This window comes from Protopterus annectens, chromosome 17.part0, assembly GCF_019279795.1.
Source record: "Protopterus annectens isolate FY-2018-M chromosome 17.part0, PAN1.0, whole genome shotgun sequence".
In the NCBI taxonomy this organism is placed as follows: domain Eukaryota; kingdom Metazoa; phylum Chordata; order Ceratodontiformes; family Protopteridae; genus Protopterus; species Protopterus annectens.
The window spans coordinates 339,508,031-339,529,081 of NC_056751.1; the positions used below are offsets into that span (position 1 = coordinate 339,508,031).

General features: G+C 40.1%; 1 protein-coding gene across 3 annotated transcripts in view; it reads right to left on the minus strand.

The window, feature by feature from the left end:
- DAGLA (diacylglycerol lipase alpha) overlaps positions 1-18,793 on the minus strand; it is a 2,305,179-nt gene extending 2,286,386 nt beyond the window's left edge. For 2 of the 3 annotated variants that reach the window (XM_044059506.1, XM_044059501.1), the window contains exon 1: positions 18,677-18,792. The gene's annotated coding sequence lies outside the window, so the exon portion shown is untranslated. Of the gene's footprint in view, positions 1-18,676 lie in introns of all 3 variants that reach the window. The other variant, XM_044059505.1, reaches the window with a different exon arrangement.
- Between the last annotated feature and the right edge of the window lie 2,258 nt (positions 18,794-21,051).

Here is a 21,051-nt window from a genome sequence, read left to right on the forward strand (position 1 = left end):
CCAGGAAAAAAACAAAAGGGAGGAGGAACACCCACTGTTTAAGGGTTGGTAAGGATGCCCTGCAACACTGCAGTGGCAAAGCCAGCCCTGGACTTAGAAAACAAGGGTAAATTGTAATGTTTAGTGAAAGTGTGGACAGAAGTCCATGTAGCTGCTTCCAGTAGGTCCCTAATAGGTACATCTCTTAAAAAAGCTGCTGAGGTAGAGGCTGCCCTGGTAGAATGGGTCCTAATACTCTGAGGAGGAACCTTGCCATGCTGTAAGTAACAAAAGTGAATACAATGAGCAATCCATTTAGAAATGGTCTGTTTAGAAACAGCTTTGCCCTGAGCTCCAGGAGCAAAACTGGCCAACAATTGATCCGACTTTCGAAAAGATTTAGTCCTGTCCAGGTAAAATCTAAGCTGTCTATGCACATCCAGGGAATGCAGTAACCTTTCCCCTTTACTCTGAGGATTAGGAAAGAAGGTAGGCAGGTGGTAGAAATGGAGAGTCTGAAGAGGAGGATGCAGAATTTTTCCCCCCTCCTGAACTAAGAGATCTGGTATCAGGGGAAGATGTTAAGGCTGAGACTGGGAGAGACTGCGAAGTTGTGGATACCAATGTTGTCTGGGCCAGACTGGAGCTATGATGATGGCCCTTGGTTTTTCATCCCTAAGCTTTAACAGCACTCTGGGAAGAAGAGGCAGAGGAGTGAATGCATAGATAAAGAGCTGTGTCCAGGGGAAGGACAGAGCATCCACCTTCCAAGCTTTGCTGTGATGATCCCTGGTGCAAAAGGTTGGAAGAAGGTGGTTGGTTTGAGATGAGAAGAGATCCACCTGGGGAGTGCCCCAATGCTGAATGATGCGAAAGAAGATGGTCTTATTTAGTTGACACTTGAGAATCCAGGACCTGCCTGCTCAACCAGTCTGCCAAGGTGTTGAGCTTTCCTGGAAGAAATTGAGCTGTCAGATGAATGCCCATGGAAGCTGTTATGGACCACAGTATTATACTTTGTCTGTACAGGGGATAAAAGTTCATCTCTCCCTGCTTGTTGATGTATCACATGATTGTGGTGGTGTCTGTCCTGACCAGAAGAATACCAGGAGAGAGAAGATGTTTGAAATCCCCTAAGGCCTGCTTGACTGCCAACAATTCCTTCAGATTTATGTGCAAATGAACCTGTTGAGAGTTCCAAGTCCCCTGAATGCATCTGACCTCTAAATGTGCTCCCCAAGCATAGTCCGAGGCATCTGTGGTGAGAGTTTGGCTGGCAGGAGGTGGACAGAAAGGCAGGCCTTTGTTCTGCGCCCAGGCTGTCAGCCACCAAAGGAACTCCATTTGCAGGCAGGGAATCAGAGGAAGTATCAAGTCTAAATCCTGAATGTGTTGACACCAAAAGTTTTTGAGGTACCATTGTATATTCCTCGTATGCATTCTGGCATATGGAATCATCAGAATACATGAAGCCATGAATCCCAGGGCTTGCAGGAATTGCCTTGCAAAGAGCTGGGTCATGCTTGCCAAATTTTTGAAGTAATTCGAAAGATCAATTTGTTTCTCTTGAGGGAGGAATACCATCTGGGCGGCTGTGTTCAGGCTCACTCCTAGAAACACAATCTCCCTGGTGGGTACCATTTTTGACTTCTTTTCATTGATGGTGTAGCCCAAAGAGGTGAGAAGGCTCTTTACAAAGTCCCAGTCCTTTAGATGTTGCTCTGGAGAGTTTGCCTAAATAAGACAATCCTCCAATTAAGGATAAATTTGAATGTTTCTTTGCCTGCAAAAAGCAATGACTGGAGCCAAGCATTTGGTAAAAACTCTGGGAGCAGTAGATAAGCCAAAGGGCAGTGCAGAGAATTGGAAGTGACTGTTCCCTGCCCTGAAGCAAAGGAACTGCCTGCAGCTTTCCCTTGTTGGGATGCACAGATAAGCTTCTTTGAGATCCAAAGTCACCAACCAGAATTCTTGGCCAGCACTGGCAGAACCTGCTGAAGAGAGAGCATTTTAAATTTGGAAATAACCAGAAAAGTGTTTGGAATGGACAAATCCAGAATAGGGTGCCAGGTGCCCCCTTTTTTGGGAACCAGGAAAAGCCTTGAGTAGAAACCCTAGCCTATCTGTAGTGCAGGAACTGGCTCTATTGCTCCCAATTTTAGTAAAGAAGAAACATGTTTTTCTGCTTCTGCCCTTTGATTTGGGGGGATATCTGGGTATCCTTGGTGGACAGGGAAGGTGTGAAATGAGAACATGTAGCCTTGGGATACTATTTTGAGCAACCATTTGTCGTCTGTGATGGCGAATCGGACATTTGCAAACATGGCTAACCTGCCCCCAAAGGAAACCCTGGGCCCACAGTGGCAGGCAGGGGAAGGCCGGAGTCATTGGGATTGCTTGCTTTGGGAAGTTTGCTTAGAACTCCCCGATTTAGAAGAGGAAGCCTGCTAGTGCTTAGCCTTTTGAGGGGTGGAAGTCTGTCCCCTAGAAGACCTGTAACCCCTAGACCTAGTGCGACTCTGTTTACCAAGGTCAGGAAAAGTCCAATTCTAAAAAGGGTAATGTTTACTAAAACGAGGAGGCTGCACTAGCAGAAAGCCCTTAACAGTTTGCATAGATTTGGCCTTATCCTCCAACTTGTTCAACACCTCTTCTGCTATGCTAAGATTGTCCTTGTGCAAAGGCACATCCAGTAATTTAGACTTGACAGGTTCAGAAAGGGGCTGTTCCCTGAGCCAAGCATGTCTTCTAATGACAGAACCAGTGGCTGCTGCCCTGCAAAAAGCCTCCAAAGTGTCAAAACCACAATGTAGAGGATGTTTAGTGACAAGAGTGGCAGAATTCAATAAATTTTCCATGTCCTTACTTTCCATCAGGGAAGGAACACCAGCAATTCTAGCCTTAATAGCCTCCAAAGTATGCTGCTGAAACTTAAACATATGAAAAAGACAATTAACAGACCTACTAGCCAGGGTGGAAGAAGTATAAACCTTTTTACCCCACCTATCCAAGGCCCTAGATTCCCTGTCAGAAGGAGCAGGATTTTTAGCAACCATGGCTTTAACACCTTTAGAGCCCTGAGAAATAATCTCTGGATCAGCAGTAGGATTCTTGAAAAGGAACTGATGAGAATCAGGAACTTTATAATACCTATCAGGCTTTCTGGGAGCAGGAGGAACAGAATTAGGAGTCAAAAAATTCTCCATAAAAACATCATCAACATTTTCCAAAACCAGAGGGATAGCCAAAGGCTTATGCCATGGCAAATCCAAGAATTCCCTAATCCGTTTCTTACACTGAGGAAAGTCCTGATTTTCCCATTTTAAATGCTCCCTAAGAGTACTCAGAGTATCTCCAAAAGAAAAATCTTCTGGAGGGGAGGCAGAAGGGATGGAGTCTTCTGCATCAGAATCCTCAAAACCAGAAAAAACTGGAGAGTTTCCCTCTTCATCAGCAGAGTTGCTGGAAACCTCAGAGTCTGAGGCAGAGAAAGCTTCTAGGGACAATTCCCTAATCCTTTTAGAAGGAGGTGGCTGAGAGCCCTTGGTAAGGGCCGAGAGATCACTAGCCATTTTAACCATCTGGGCCTGAGGCATATGAGGGGAGGCCAATGCCTGCTTAGGAGCAGATTATCATCAGGATGGCCTGCTAGAAAGCTGGAGGGACTCGGGAGGCCCAGCCACTGCAGAAGTCTGAATCAAGGTTGTCGGTCTGGATCAAGTCTCCCAGTGAAGAAAAGAGGCCTCAGAAGCCAGCGCCTGCTTAGGAGCTCCGGATTCATCAGAGACAGTGACTGGCAGAGGGTCAGAAGACTAAGTGGAAGCTTGCGGTATGGAGGACTCAGAAAAGGTCTCCGCAGATGCCTGCTGCTGAACATCCGTGGACTGCTGGGGCAAAAAAAGCACCTCACTGACTACGGTTGGGCTGACAACCAACTTAACAGGGACATGGTCGGCTAATTTGACCCAAAGCCTGTCACGGTCCTTATTCTTGCACTTCTTAGGAACATCTGAAGTCGGGAGACCAGAAGACGCCATACCGATGAACTTAGGCCAAACTCAGAAATGCTTGAACAAGATCCTAGCTGTACTGCATATGGTACGCGGGTGGAAAGATGCACAGAGAACACAATTAGGGACGTCATGCTCAAGGCCCAAACAAGTAATACAATAAGGAATGAAAATCACGATGCGGAATCTGTTTTCCACAGGCAAGACAGTTATTAAGTTTCTTTGACATTCGTTAAAGCATGAAAAGAGGGTCCCGAACGGGGTACTTATCTAAGGATGTCTTCAACTAAGCAGTCGAAATACAAAAAGAAGGCACTCGGCCAACCAGCACTCATGCAAAATGTGTCTGCTTTAGGCTCCATGGCAAGAAAGACTGAGGAAATGGCGTCGGCTGCCTTCTTTTGTACCTGACGTCAGACCTAAACTGAAGGCATCCAATGTCATATACCAAGGACTTTGGTATTCTGGCCGACTGTGGGCTACCAGGAGCTGGATAACCCATTTTGTAAGGACTGCAACAGTGAAACACGATGAACACCAAAGATCCTCAGTGAAAAAATATATGAGTTGCTGGATAGGAAATATAACTCCTTAACAGAAGATGTGAAGGACTTTTTCTTACATAACTTCCCCATTACCCAAAGTTAGCCATAAGGCTAGAGCAACAGCATTTTCAGAGCGGCACAGTAAGACAAAGATCTCATGAAAGTTGACAGACTCAGTAAGGCTTATGCAAGTATTAAGGAACTTCTACAGCAAAATGTATAAAGCTAAAATGAGTAATTAACACATAAATGGGTCAGTGGAGAACTATCTGTCTGCTACAGATTTATCCAGGTTGAGGAAACCCAAGAAATAAAGGCTTAAAGGAGTTAGAATTAAAGCAGCATGCTTGCCTTCATCCAAGTGAGGACATGGAGGATGCTAGAAAAGCTCAGGCACATGGCATGACTCCTGGGCATGATGGCCTCCCTCCTGAATAGTGGTCTTTTGGATAACAGGAGTAGGTCCCCACCTTTTCCAACTTATTTAATGAAGTACTGTCTTAGGGTAATTTGCCAGACTCCTGGAAATACTCTGTGATGTTTTTGATCCAGAAAGAAGGTAAGAAAACAGCTGCTGGCCTCTTACAGAGCTATTTTTTTGTCTTAAACCATAATTACAAGTTATTCATGATAAATTTAGTCAAGCAGATTTCTATGTCTGTATCAAAACTGTTAATTTTGGATTAGTGTGGGTTTGCAGGATGTTGGGATAACATTATAGAGACCATGTTAATATTTAAAGCTGTACAAGGTATGGTCAAAGAGCTTGTAATAACAAGTCTGGATGCTGTAAAAGCATCTTGCAAAGTGGAATGACCATTTTTTTAAATCAGGTATTAAGATTTGGATTTGCTTAACAGCTGATAATTTTCAAAATATGCACAGGATCCTAAGTCTACGTTAAGGTAAAGAGCATTACAGGGTGGGAAACTATGTTTTTAATTTGTAGAGGCAAAAGAAAAGGATGTCATTTGTCATCTTTGCTCTTTGCTTTGTATATTGAACTACTGATATTATGCCTAAGACAATTGAGATTACATGTACATTTCCAAGAATGCTGATGATGTGTTGATTTATTTAACTCATCCAGAGTTTGGCATCCATTTATTCTTAACAAGAAACCCTTGTGCACTGTCTGATCAACTCCACAATGATCCAGGATGTAAATTTTAGCAAACCTTTCACTCACATTTCACTATATGCATGGTGAGCTACTGTTCAGTTTATCTTGCGTTGCTTTTATTCTTTGAACTATTGTCATTGCATTTCTTAAAATTTACTAATTAAGTCATCAACCTTTTATGTATAAATACACTACTGTACCACTGCTACGTTTGTTGCACATCTGTGGTGCCCAGGTCGTGGCTGAAAAGGCTAGATGACTGGTCCATCTAGTCGGTTATCAAACAGAAATAAATACAGGACAAAGAGGGATAAAACAAAGGTAATGCCTGTTAATGTTGTGCCTTCCATTCGACTGGCAATTAATACTCATTTCTCCAGAAGGCAAGGGTGATAAAATACCAGGGGTTTGGACCAGCTCTAGCATTCAGACCTCAAAAAAAATTCAATTCAAGAGGATACTATATTTAGGTTGCAGCAAGATGCTAGGAGATGGTATATGCTTTTGCTAGTCTACAATCAAAATGAGCAAGTGCTTATATGCATTTCTAGCTGCAGATTTGATAACTTTTGTAAATTCTATGAAGATGATGATATGTGACTGTCTGGGATGGAGTATGTCAAACAGTAGCTCAAGACATGCTTTGTCTACTGAAACAGTGGTGATGGTGGTAGGGAACTTGGAAGCACCCGATCATTTAGCCCTTTACAGAGTAGTTCAGTCTAAGTTATTAAGTCAGATGCCGTCATTGACTATTATGTCACAGGGAATGAACCAGTACTCCTGCAACTTAAATCCTGAAGGCTACACACAAATTTAATATTCTGGAATTTTTCTTGGTAATCCTCACAATCCTCCATATATTGTCATGCATAGTATCTGGGTATTGAAAAACGTATGGGGTCATTTGGAGATCCAGAGTTGGAACCAAGCTATGTTGCCCGCAGTCTCACTGATGTCACCACCAGAAAACTCTGGGGGGAGGGGTAGATAACTGCTTACGGGAGAGAATAGTCACAATATAGTGGCAAAAAGTCAAAAGTCCCTCAGGTTTGTTAAATTTGAACCAGGTAAAGGTAGAATTTGGCCTATCTGATATCATACAGTTTGGGGAAGAAAATAAAGGCCTTGCAGCTGGATAGAAAATCTTCACCTATGATTGTGCAATTCCTACTGGAACAAAGGGCTGAACATCCAGGTTTAGAAATTTTCATTACTGCAGCATGTAGGGGACTAGGAAAACTGAAAATAGATGTTTCAACTAAACTTAGAACAACATGGACTGGGTTACTGGTGGTGATAGAAGTAACACAACAGTTCTGAGAGAGAGCATTTTTTCTATCTAGACACTTGACTGAACTGCACAAATTTAGGAATTTTTGCCTGGAGGTGCCTCCAGAAATATTTTATATACTTACATGAAACTGCAACTTAAGTTCCCACTGGTCTCAGGTGTCTCTTAGAGGTATGTGTGACTGGGGCGACAGAATGTTCTGACTTCACATATTCTGAGACTGTCCTGTTCTTAGGAATTTTACTGATTGTGTCAAGTGGATTGGATTTTAGTGGATTGGATTTTAAATGGTTACTTTATCAACTTATCCAAGTTTTTTTAAAAAAAAATTGTTATAGGAATTACAAAGAACTCTGTCATTAGAAAAGTCAAAGACCATACCAGCCTTTATTATAATTTGATAACCATGTAGGTGGCTAGTCCTAAGATCCCCTTCTAGCCATGACCCAGGCCCCTGAGAAGCAGCAAACAAGAGTAACAACAGATTACAAGAGAGTTATACAATATGCAGTATGACAATATAAAGTGCATGGTAGGATAAATATTGGAAAATCTACAACTCATTGATAGTAAGTATTTACTTACATTTACAACCTTGACTGATTATATTTGCAGAACTCAAGAGAGGAAAAATAAGAAGCAGGAGAAGTCAATAGCTAGTGGACTGTTAAGTTAATCGGCATCTCTGCAACAATTACAGGTTATTTTTTTAGATGCTTTTCCAGACCTGCCATACAGTCCTGTAGACAGATTTGTGACCTCACCTCAGACGCAAGGTGATTCTAAGTGGATGGGGCAATTTTTGTGAAAACTCTGTCTCATATAATGGAGCCAAAACAAGATCTTGTGATGAGCAGTCCCCATGTTGTATAATGAGGAAAGTATAACATCGATCTTTTATTAATAATTTGGTTTTCAGAGGGGGCATGGATGGGGATTCTGAAAATTATTCTATTAAACATCAGTAGTGCTCTGGTGTGTGCTTATAGCTAGTAAAATAGTTTAGGAAAGTCACGGTGACATGGGTATTGGCTGGACAACAGGACAAAATTAAGCTTTGGGTGTTTGCCCTAGAGTGGAGGGTTAAGAGAAGCAGTTCATATTTAAGTTTGAGAACTAGCACATTTTTGGCAATAGGCTATTGAGCTTTTGAGGATGAAAGGTGAGATATTCTTGCACAAACTTTTAGATGTGCTAGAACTCTGCTTACTGTGTGGTCAGCACAGGGTGAGAAAGATGAAAGATCAAATAGAATTCCCAATGTACTTCTGCTGAGTCATGACAGGTACTGCATTGTTATTAGTAATGTGTTCATAAGAATGTACTAGGCTAATGACTCTGGAGCCTATACAAGCCTAGCCCAAGAAATTCCCTGGCATCATGCAGCCCAAAGTTAGTTCCCAGTGCCCTTGTAAAGCAAGGCCACTGACGTGATCCCCGGGGTGAACTTCCTATTAATCATCCACTCATCAAGATTTCTCTTGAAAAGGGCCAGTGAAGTGCTCTGCTTGACGTGAATGGGGAGTTTGTTCCAGAGTATGGGAAGTCGCTGGGTTAGAAACCTGTCCCTCCAGCATGTTCTGTTTATGGTGATAATGAGGCTTAGGTCCCTGCAGCGTGTCACAGAGGGATTGGGATTTCTTTAGGTGGAGCATATCTGGCAGCTCTGGGTCAGACATGGCCTTGTAAGTCAAGCAGAGATCACCTCTAAGTAGGCAATATAAGATAAAGTATAGCTGGAGTTTTTTTTGAGTCTCTCAGTGTAGGGTGTAGGGCATATGTCTGAGGCCTAAGATCCTCTTAGTTAGGTATTTTTGTGGTCTTTCCAGTTGTAGGTGTCTAACGATGTATATACCAAATGGGGCATTGTATTCAATAATAGGTGTAATGAGGGACGAGTAAAGAGGGATTATGACCTCTTTCTTTATGGATAAGAAACCTTTTGTGATAAAGACGTGCTACACAGAAGGACTTTCTGACCACAATGCCGATGTGGTTATCAAAGGAGAAGCTGCTGTCAACCTGTGTCTCCAAGTTTGTTATCACACCTTCGGTGTTTAGTGGAGTACCATCTATATGGTCGTTCATGGGTACCGAATTTTTCCCAAAGAGAATGGCAATGCACGTTTTTGCATTGAGCTTGAGGCCATGGTTCTTGCATCAGTCATTGGTCTCATTGAGGCCTTGTTGTAAGATGTCTACATCCATAGGAGAATCTATAATTGCTCCCAATTTGCAGTCATCTGCGAACTTGGTTAATCAGAATCCCTTTGTGTTGACTTGGACTTCAGAGAAGTAGATGGCAAACAGGAGAGGACCCAGGACCGACCCCTGTGGAATGCCACTTGTAACTGGTCGGTAGTCAGATTTAAAGTCCGCTACTTTTACAATGTGGGTTCTATCAGTGAGCCAGTTGGCTACCCATCTTGTGACATAAGGGTTTATGCCTAGTTTAGTGAGTCTATCTATAATTCCTGAGTGAAGGATGGTGTCGAAGGCCTTGGCAAGATCCAGGTAGGCTGTGTACACTACCTTGCCCTCATTTACTGCTCTGGTGTCAGACTCTAAGAAGTCTATAAGGTTGAGCAGGCATGATCTGCCTTTCACAAACCCCAAGTCCGTGCAGTCCAGAGTTGAGATTCCCCATGTCCCTGTTGATAAGGTCCATGATGATACGCTCTATGGCCTTACATATCAGTTCCTGTTATTGAGATAGACATCAAAGCTAGATTTGTTGGAATTTATTATTAACTTATCATCATTTCTCCAACGGGAGGTGGAAAGGAATTTTTTTTGCATATTTTGTCATAATAGGGGCAATGACTGGTTGGACTCTAGAAGGAGGAGGTCATCTGCATACATACATGACAAAGTTCATATGGGGAAGATCCATAGTGACAGCATTTAAGACTAACCAAAACAGAAGGTTGTGGTACCCCAACATAGAGGGTCCAGTAGTTGAAAATGTATTTTTACAAGTTTGGAAGCTTCTGTCATCAAGGCAACTTTCAAACCATTGCACTGTATTTGTTATAAAATGAAGCCTAGAACGTTTGTTGAGGAGCAAGGGAGGAATGCCATATTCATGTCTATAAATAAAGCTCCTGTGAGAATTCTATCATTAATATTACAGTAGATTCTATCACTAATTGTTTAAAGTGCTGCCATTGTGCTGAATGTATTATGAAACCCGTGTTGCTGGTCACATAATAAACCATAAGCATTTATGTGTGGGAAGATTTGTTTGTTGAGAAGATCTTCAAATATTTTATGTAGGGGTCGAAACAAGATATGGGTCTAAAATCTTTGCAGGTCTTAGGAATGGGGACCTTTGGTACAGAGATCACTGAAGCTTGTTTAAATAGTATGAGGAAAGTAGTGATGGTGAGAGACAAAGATATGTATCATGGATTTGGTTATCGGTTCTGCTGCCATTTTAGGAAGGTAGTGCATCAGGCAGTGAATTTAACTCCAAAGTTTGCATCCAGTTTAAACAGAACATCTTTGGTTTCCTTGGTTACTTCTTTAAAGCAGAAAGTAAGGGGGTGAGGCTGTAGTTGGTTAAGGGGTACAGCCTAAGAAGATCCAGCCATTAGGTTGATTTGATCTGGGACAGAATTCACTAAGGTTTGGACAGTACTGAGAAATTTCTGTAGTTTTCTTTGACAAATTCTCATTGCTGCCTTCTGTGTATACTGCATTTCATTTGTCAGTGATTTGCACTGCTAGCTTGCTTTATTGCTTTCTAAAAAGATTTTTGGGGAGGTTGAAAGAACTTCATGCTAGTTTCTAAGATAGGTGGCCTTAGAATAATTAACATCTATACTAGCTTCTTTTTTGTACATTTAAGTACTTTTGGTAGAGAGGCCTGCTGTTTACTTCCTGCTTCCAGAATTTCCCTGCGGTATCTTCTTACAGTGATTTAATTATGTTAGATGCTAGGGGCAACGATGGTCCCTCAGTCTACTTCGAATGATGGGAAGAGAGTTTTGGATGGCAAATAGGCATTAGTGAAAATGTAAAGGCGTCATTAGGGTTGCTAGCAGAATAGATAGGTGGTCAGTAGTGTTATGATTCTGAGTAAATTTGTCCTGCTGTAATCTGAGGTGGACTCCAGTATGTTTTAAAGTACCAATGTGGGATCATAGTGTGATGTCACTAAGATTATTTAGAAGAAATACTGATGGATAGGCATCTTTGCTTTATGTTGGAAATTAGGTGTAATTTGGAATCATCGCTGGTCGTTTTATGTGGTCATGTTTAACCTTTAACTATTTGATCTAGGCCTAACAAGTGTAGGACTCTATAGAATTGGCAGCATTTTAGGCCTAATTTACTGACATTAAAATCTCTTGGAATAATACGTTTTGGAGATAACAGGAAGGAACAAGGTCTTGTAGGATGTTCTGTATGGATACTGTGGATATAAAAGGGAGTAGATAAACAGATGATTATGATTGTCTAAGGTTAGATTGTCTAGAACCAAGCTAGGGCTCTAGTCTTTGCAAGCAGTTGCTGCTGAAGAGCAAAGAGTGGTTAGGGAGAAGTTATGATTGACAAGCTATAAAAGCCCCTCCTCCTGGTCTACATCTAGATCTGGTGCTGATATTTCCTGAAACACTGCTGCAGATATAGGGAGAGGAGTAAAAGTAATATTTTAACCATGTCTCAGTAATTGCCACTACATTATGTTGTTCTGATGCTAATCAAGCCTCTAGGAGAGATCACTTGCTAGCGCTGCTGGTGTGGAGGCATGAGATCTAAAGGTCCTTACTTGCAGAGACTGAGTTGTTTGCATGTATGTGTAGGACTGGTCTGAAGTGAATATCTCTTGATTTGAGTAAGAGAAGAATTGCTTAGTAAAATTTGTATAACTAAGGAGATAGCAGAGAGGGAGGGAAAAGTCTCACAGAATGACAGAGACAGAAATACATGGCCAAGTAGATGATGTGGTTCCTTTTCTTAGGGAGTGAAAACACGCCATTTTAATAATCCGCTAAATCTCTAGTTTTATTATTGGTTCTAGATCTGTCTGCACCAGCAGAATCATTATTCATTTCTATGCTAAACTACTGAAGCTAATTATTTGTCTTTTGTGTACAGCTATACAGCATTAGGTACTACAAAGTAGGTGGACATATATATGAGACAGCCTGAACTGCTTCCTTCAAAATGTTTATTAAGATTGTGCATTTTGGAAATGTGATTCTCTCCACCATCAATATGGAAATGCATTTGCTTTTTTATACAAGCTATGATTACAGTACGATGCAGTATACTTCTCGAATGGTCTATACTATGTTGATGAGTAATACATTTTAGGAAAATAAAAAAGAACATTTTGTTCATGATATTAATATCTTGTTTTATTACTTCAGTGATACCTTTCACTTGTTTTTTATATTCTGTTCCATTAAGAACTTCCTGAACTGCTAACATAAGAAGAATTATAGCAGATTTCACTCATTAAAAGAGTTTAAAATAATCTCATAAATCAAGACAGCTAATTCATAAAAAGGTGTCCTGCTGCCAATTATCTTTGTTGCTACAAATGACATAATATGAGGCTGTTAAGAAAGGAAATGGAATAACACAACATGCAGTGTTAAGTTTGTGTTCTCTAAATTATCATAAACCTGTCAACTTCTTATTTTAGTTAAAATGCCAGTCTTTGCTAGTTATTAAATACCATCACATCAGCACGTTTCTAAAGTAGAGCAAACAATGAACAGAGACGGGAAATATTCCGAGGAAAGGAAGGAAGACACTTATCTAGAAGTTGATTGACTTTGTTTTAAAGTCATCAACCAAACGGTGATAAGATTCCAGTGTCACAGCATTGATAACAGGGTAAACAAGATAAGGTTCACTGGGTGGCACACTGGGGCAATAGCTAGCATTGCTTTGTCAAAGCACTTGGTGCTCTGGTTAAGTTGCTAGCTAGTATGCTTTCTATGCAAAGTCTGCATATACACAGTGTCCATGTGAGCTTTGCTATGGTTCCTGGTTACTTCCACATCCCCAACGACACAGATAGGTGAATTTGCAATCCAGTGAATTTTTTGCAGGTGTAAATGTGTGCACATGCTTGCACATGTATCCGTTTGTACATAAATATGTGTTTGCATATGTGTGCTGCAAAAAATAACATCCTGTGCAGGTTCTGAATGCCTTGGGCCCACTGCTTGCTGGGTTAGGTTCTTGTCCTCCTGCACCGTTAAATAAGATAAGACAGGCATCAGTGGATGAATAAGTATTAAAAGCTGATTACATTAGGAGTACTTGACTTTCAGAAGAGCCACTGTTTAATAAGACAGAAAATTGGCCACACAAACAGTGAGATATTTCAGACTTTTTAAGTGGTGCAAAATCAATGTTCACAAAGCCTGCCAGAGAATGAAAACTATATGACTGACATATTCAGCACAGCAGTAGGACATACACTATAAAGGCTTAGTGAATGGTCAAACTGTACATCAACACTCTGACTGGAGAACAAACGTTCTCCATCAGGGTGTTAATGTACAAGTAGTGCCCGCTGACAAATGAGTCCGCCACTGCACGGCAGCATATCAAGCTGCCATGGAGCTCGGACTGCTAAAGAAACTAACACCCACCATTGTTTCATGCTCGCTAAGCAGCGGTTCTTCTGTTTAGTGAGCATAAAATGTAAAGCAAAAAAAAAAAAGTCGAGATTGTGTTTGTGTGTGTGTGTGTGTGTGTGTGTGTGTGTGTGTGTGTGTGTGTGTGTGTGTGTGAGAGAGAAAGCGAGAGTGATCTTGTGTGACTGAATGCGTGTATGAAACTAGATGAGATTGTGTAATGGTGTGAGACATCACGAGAGAGTGAGACCGATCTTGTGCGAGTAAATGCATGTATGAAAGCAAAGGAGACTGTGTGTGAAAGAGACTGAGGGAGTGTGAGAGCGGTCTTGTGTGAGTGAATGTTTGTATGTGTGTGAAAGCAGAAGAGACAGTGTGTGAAAGCAGAAAATACTGTGTGTGAAAGCAGAAAATACTGTGTGTGTATATGTATGTGTGGTTGAGAGAGAGAATGGGTTCTATGTAAAATTGTGTTTTACTTGGTTATTATTTTTAAGCACTATATTATTTTTATATATCTTTGATGCAAGTAAAATGCTTCTTCCTAACACCATTAACTTATACTACAGCAAGTTTGAAACATTAGGCGGAGGAAGTATTTTACATTAAAAATATATAAAAAATAATATTACTACCTAAAAAAATAAATAAGCAAGTAAAACACTACAATTTTACAGAAAGCCCATTCTCTAAGTGCAATAAGGCCCTCCAGGGTGTGTGTTAATGTGTAATTAATGCCGTTCTAGAGGTATAGAGGCCCTCCACCCTGGGTGGGTGTTAATTACACATTAACACACATCCTGTCAGGCAATATTGGTTGCATAATTTATAACCACTGCAGTAGCTATCCATCCCTGAAAAAAAGAAAAAAACCTTTATTTCAAAACATTCTGTAATTTACTGCTACTTGATGACAGTACTTTATGCAGCTCTGGTTTTTACTACTAAAAGGGGTGTCTGCAGACACAGACTGATGAATACTGCAGCAGAAAAACACATTTTTATTAAAAGAGGAATGCCCAAAACATTAACAATTTTACATCTCACACACATGCAGTGAAACTCTGGGGCTAAACTCCCCAAGATAAAGCAAATAAAGTAGACATCAATGTATACGAAAAGCAATTTTTTTTGCTATACCAGTGGTGCATTTACAAGGACTTATTGAACATGCTTTGCAGCATTCGTGATCTCTTTCCACAAGAAGTAATTCACTACAGCCATATTTGTCAAATTTCTCTCATCTATACGCTGTTGGGAACTGCTCATTTTCTGTCAGAGCATATCTCTTAATGTACCTGTAAATGCTCTTGACCCGGTGGCATAGGTCACTGCACTCTCCTGTAAAAACACTTTATTATTAGTTATTTACATTTGTTTACTGAGATAGTCCACTGGGCCAAGGTGAACCCATTTTCAGTGGAGGTCTAGGAAGAAAAGCTTCATAAACAAAGTGTTAAAGGAAAACAATGGGATATCAAATCAAATATCTCTACCTGATGTCTCCCTAAAATCCTGTTATGTGATACAGCCTCAAAAAAACATAACCGCAGATTTAAAAAAAAATCCACTATTCTCTTTTACTGCTTAGGCTTCATACTTTTCCGTACTGCTTGACTTTCAGTTTTAAAACCAAGATGAAAACTGTCTAGTCGTCTCTTAAATAATGATGTCACATCTGCCATAGCTCTTGCTGAAGATCCTGGGAGGTTTCCTCCCCCAAAGTGACGTAAACACTGCCTTATTTGCATGCTGTACAGAATCCCTGTGATCCTCCCACATTGTGATGTCAACACCGCCTTTCCCAGCACACTGTTAACCTAATAAATGGACTAGGTGCTGTGTGGAACTCCTTTTCTGTGTTAGCAAATCTGGTCGACTCTATTCATGTGAAGCACTTCTTCTTCACAAGCGTTTGCTACTTCATAAGTAAGGTAAGTCTTATTACTTCTTAATAGTGTATCCTAAATGTAATTTGTCCCTGTTTCTATGCCTCCCTAGCCCTGATATTGTGTCCTCCCAAGTTTTTAATTGCACATTAGTGGAGTTAATCTTTTCTGTTTGTAAGGGTGCCACATGCTTCCCTTTCACAGCTGCATTTTAGCTTAGCCTACTTATTTTCATTTTGATCCAGGGTTTATATTTCCCCAGTTATGTTTAATGCTTGATGAGTTATGGCGGATACTATTTGCTAACAGAAGGAATAAGAGAAAGTGGAATGTGTGTGTGTGTGTGTGTGTGTGTGTGTGTGTGTGTGTGTGTGTGTGTGTGTGTGTGTGTGTGTGTGTGTGTGTGTGTGGGCTGCTTACAAGCCAAAGCAGAGTGCTCTCCAGGGGAAAATGAATATTGGCTCAAACAGGTAGACACATACTCAAAGTTAACTGTAGCTGTTTGCAGACAGTTCAGACCCAGACTGCGCTTTTCCATTTGTGCCTTTGTCCCACTTCTATGTATGGCTTTGTCCTAATTTCTTGCGCTGAGGTTCATAGGTATTTCAGGATCAATTTATCCTTGCTTTTGAACCAGATTTCTCTGCTTGGTTAGTACACTGCTATAAAATGTAAAAATCTAAATCATTGTAGAAGTAAAGCAGTGTGTGTGTGTGCGTGCGTGTGTCTGCGTGTTATGTATGCACTACCATAATTTTTTTTAAATACTGACTCAAAAAAGCATGTGGGTGCTGTCATGCAAGTCTAAAATATTTCAAGTTTATAGTGCATCATTTGTTAGCTATTTAAACAGGAAGGGAAAATAAGTGGCAGACTGCTTTGCAAAGCAGGGATTATTGCCAGTGCTATGTAGCTTGGTTTTAAATTTGACAGGAGTAGTGCAACAAAAAAAGTCTCCCAGTGTAAGGAGGAAAAGGCTGACAAGCAAACAGTACATTACTCTGGTCACCTGCTGTGACGAGCTGTCAATCACATGCAGATAATGGGTCAAATTACCCTTGGCTCTTTGACAGCTAGGGAAGGTAGGTGTGAAGTGGGAGGAGATTCCTTGAAGAACTAGATTTCAGCCTTCACAAAAGAAAGCAATTTAGCATTTCTAAGATGAAAGGGCTAGAAAATGCACCTTTCAGTTCTGTTCTGTAGCATTTGCACTGCTTGTGTTTTAGTGGTCATTGAAAAGGATAACATTTTAACCAAAAGTAGGGGATTTTAAGACTGCAGTGAATGCCTGTTAAGTCAATGAAGTGACAGCAGCTTAAGGCAAAACGTGGCAGATCTGATGCAATTTTTTGGAGACTAAGTATCCCAGAATGCATTATTTGAGGCAGTGTAAACAGTCTGAATTTTTTCAATATGCCAGACCCCATGTGGTCAGAGTCAGAAATTGCATCTAAAAATATCTAAAAAGCTCAAAATAGTCTCAGAGTGCTATTAAAATGTAGGAAACATCAAACCATGATGAAATTAATATGTTTTTTGAGTCTGAGGGCGCGGTTGTCACAGTACATATATAGTATATTATGTGACAAACAATAAATATAAACATTACAAATGTGAAGCATAGTACAAATTCAATACAGCACCAGTGGAGAACTAAAAGACAGTATAATCTGATCAATATACAGTAGTACCCTGTCAGACCACGTACATGTACAGTATAGTACAAAGTATCATATGTGGAGAACCAGAAGGTAGTCGTTTTGAGAACCAATTGTGGATCTATACAAAATTAATCCAGACTAATGTGCAGTACATGAAACATACAGTAGTTTGCTACAAAACAACAGTACAAGCTAAAGACAGTATATTTTGAAGCGGTCAGTTTATAAGCGTAGTTAAAGAATAAATATTAGTATTGTGTGAGAGAGTGAAGAAGAAAGTCAATCAAGGCTGATAACATACATGTGTTGGGATATATACAGAAACATACAAATGAGACAAGGAAGGAAGAAGGCAGGTAGAGAGGAGGTTCAGGTTATAGGAACTACAGCCTTGGTGCAGTTGCATTGCCATAGTGAGGCAAAATGTTGTTTCAGTGACTTCTTAATGAGAGGGGTACTGCTGATAAACCCAACTGAAGATGGGAGACTATTCCATAGTTTAGCTACAGTGAAGTAGTAGCACATTTGTCCAGCTGTGAGGGGAGGTCTGACTACATTTAGGAACAGTTGGTTATGGGATCCAAGAGATCTATTTGGATGATACTGTGTGAATAGAGGAGACAAGGAAGGACAGTTGGCAGGTTTATAAATAAACTTGTGTGCAGTGGTTAGCTGAATGAATGTCAGGTGATGTGACAGTTCCAGACAGTTTAGTAGAAGTAATGAAGAGCAGTGGTGAGAACAGTTGGCATTTGTTACAAATGTTGGGATTTTATTGTAGCAAGAGGCTATATTGGTCAGAATAGGTGAGACAAAAGGCAGTTTAGCTGAGTAGTTGAAGTATTTATGCTCTTGTGCCATTGTGAACAGCATCTACATGTAACCACAACTGTCATATTAACATTACTGTATCTATACCTAGCTTTTTGAGGATCTCAAAAACTCCATTCCTGTTCTTAGCTTAATTTTCAAATTACACTGTGCTATAAGATCCTTCTTAGAGGCACTGATATTTCAGACATATTTGATATAAAACATAGTAAGACACCCCACCTAACGTCCCTAATGCCTGCTTGCCTTCTGATCTTAGCATTTGCACAACTGCTTATTTTATTTATTTTTGAATAATGTCTCAGACCCTCTGACTTTAAAATATGACCCCATCTATTTCAAATGTGTCATGCTGACTTTATATTTAACTCTTATTTAACTTGAAACTCTGCTGTCTCAGTCTACTTAGAGGCAGTCAGTTCTGTCATGTAGTGCTCATGCCTAACCTCTACACTAATAGATAATCAGTTGTGCATACAACAGATCCTATCCTGTAACAGCTGTCTGCTAAACTTCTGGTGCTAAAAATATAAATGCAAGTCTAAGGATTCTGTGCCTTCCCAACAGCAGTTTGAACCTATACCATTTGGATTCAAGAGTCATTTAGATTTAGCTGCATCAGTTCCTGGTCCACCTGGCATTTGTCATTCTTGTGACTACTACTTCAACTGCATAGAAATACCAGTGCTGACTAGTAATCACTTTATTCATATCTTGCAAATAAATCCAATGGAGCTATTACCTTTCTTTCCAAGAGTTACTCTGCTCTTCATCCATTCAGCTGCCTCCAATTGCTTCTTAAAAGCACAGTAGCTTTTCATTGTCATGAATTCCTGTTCAGCATTACTTGTGAGAGTTAATGGTACTTTTCTAGAATAACAAATCAATGGCACTTTGTCATGATCCATTTGCAAATGATATTCTCCCGGCAACAAATCAACACAATCATGCACACATTTTCAAAAGATATGCACAGTATCAGAAATATCTGCAAATTTGTGAAAGCTCAAATGTATTGATTTCACACTGTGAATTCAGTTTACTGTTCCTAGTTCCTCACAAGCCAGATGACCCAACTAAATAATTCATATCAGACACAAGTATTTGGAAAATAATCTTGTACTTTATTTTTAAATTCACATTATCAGTTTCTGATCCAGTGGTGCCACCAGGTTAGCCAGGACACATTCATGCTCTGCATACAGTTCTCTCACTCTATTATTTTCTAATTTTAGTGTTTTTTCTGACAGTATATTGCACTCTGCACAAACATCTAATTTAAATTCAACATTCTGTTCATTAATTCTCAGTAGTACATTCTAACACTTCTGCTATGCACTCATGTCTTAGCACTTTAGATGCACTCTTCAGACTTTACTGAATAAGCTGCTTTCTTTTAAAAAAAAAAAAAAAACAGGTCATTTTCAAGTTTTTGTTCAACAATGCAGAAATACTCGGCTGGGGTGCCCTCTGTGTGGAGTCTGCATGTCCTCCCTGTGGTAATGTGGGTTTCCTCCGGATGATCTGGTTTCCTCCCACATCCCAAAGACATGCTGTAGGTGGATTGGATACTCTAAATTGGCCCTAGGCATGAGAGCATGCATGCGTGTGCCTTCCTTGGAAGGTTGGGCTGGCAACTCAGCACTGTAAAACTCCACTGCCAATCATGAGCTGACAGGTGATCCTGCTGTGGCGACCCCTAACTGGGAAAAGCCAAAAGAAGAAGAAGAAGATGATGCAGAAATACTTTATAACTTATCTCCTATGTGATGACACCTCTAGCAGCCTACACATCCTTGGATTCCAGAGCATTTTCTGAAAAATCTATTTAAAATGCATGAGAGAAATAAGAACAGTCCATTTTAAACCTGCAAAAACAGTAATTTTACCAGTAAGATATACTGGTACAGTGATACTAGTCAGTACATCCACAGTCTTATTATGAATACTGTAATATATTACAGAGTATGCAGCACAATGATTATGCTGCAAAATCTGGAAAACGACAAATCAGTTAAGAAAAGTATATTGGCACACTTGGCAACTTACTTTTTAACACCAGTCCACAAGGCGCACAAAGCACTGATTAGCATTTTTGCCTGACTGGCAAACATTTACCTTACAGCATAACTTCAACCAGCAGTTGTTAAATTCACTTTCAATTTGCAAATGCTACTGCAAGTTAAAGTTGATGTTTAAACTCACTCAGTGACATCAACTCAGTGAAAACATGAAAAACGTCCATAAGCTTTAATGGATGCATTCTGCACAGGGGCAGAAACATGTCCATTAAAAGTCTATGAAACAGCGCATAGTTGACATCACCGAGCAAAACTTAAAATGTATTTAGGCTGTGGATTGAATAAAAAGTTAAAACTTTTTATTAAAAACATTCCCCAAATAAATATGGAGTGACTAGGACAAAAAGCATTGCGGAAATTAACTTATCTACTGTGATGCACGCTTGAAGTGTGACAACACTCTTAAATAAATGTAAAGCACCATCTAATTCATTTGTTAAAATGGGGAATCTTGCTAGACAGCACAGATCTCAACAAATCTCAAAAGAATCAGGGACACTTTTAAAATATTAGTACTATTAACTTGAGACGCTGACAGAATAGGAGATTGTAAATTATTTTCTGAAGTGAAAGGAGTCTAACTCTAATTACTGTAATTATTTTAATAACTGTAATTCACCATCTTTTCTCCAAAAGTCACCAGTTTTAGGTGGAATTCAGATAGACAGAGCTAAAATTTGAGTTAAAAATCAGGAAAAGTTGAGATGTATGCTAGGCAGTTGAATCTGCCAGTTCTGAATGTCGGAATTAAAAACAGATTTGTTTCTGCCTCTCTGAGCTGGTAGTGTCCTTAATATTCCCTAATATTCAAGAGTGTGTTACTACCTTTCTCAGAGTGCTCACCAAGTTTTTTTATGGCTTTCAAAGTCGGCAAAGGACTTAATGTTTTTTCTTTTTCTGTAACTAGTAGCACATAGAGGAGATAAAGCTCCGTGCACTACAAAGTATTATGATTATGTTGGGAATCATAATTCACTATTATGTGCTCCCAATATGGATGCCAAGATCCACCTCTTGAGGTGAATTTCATTGCATC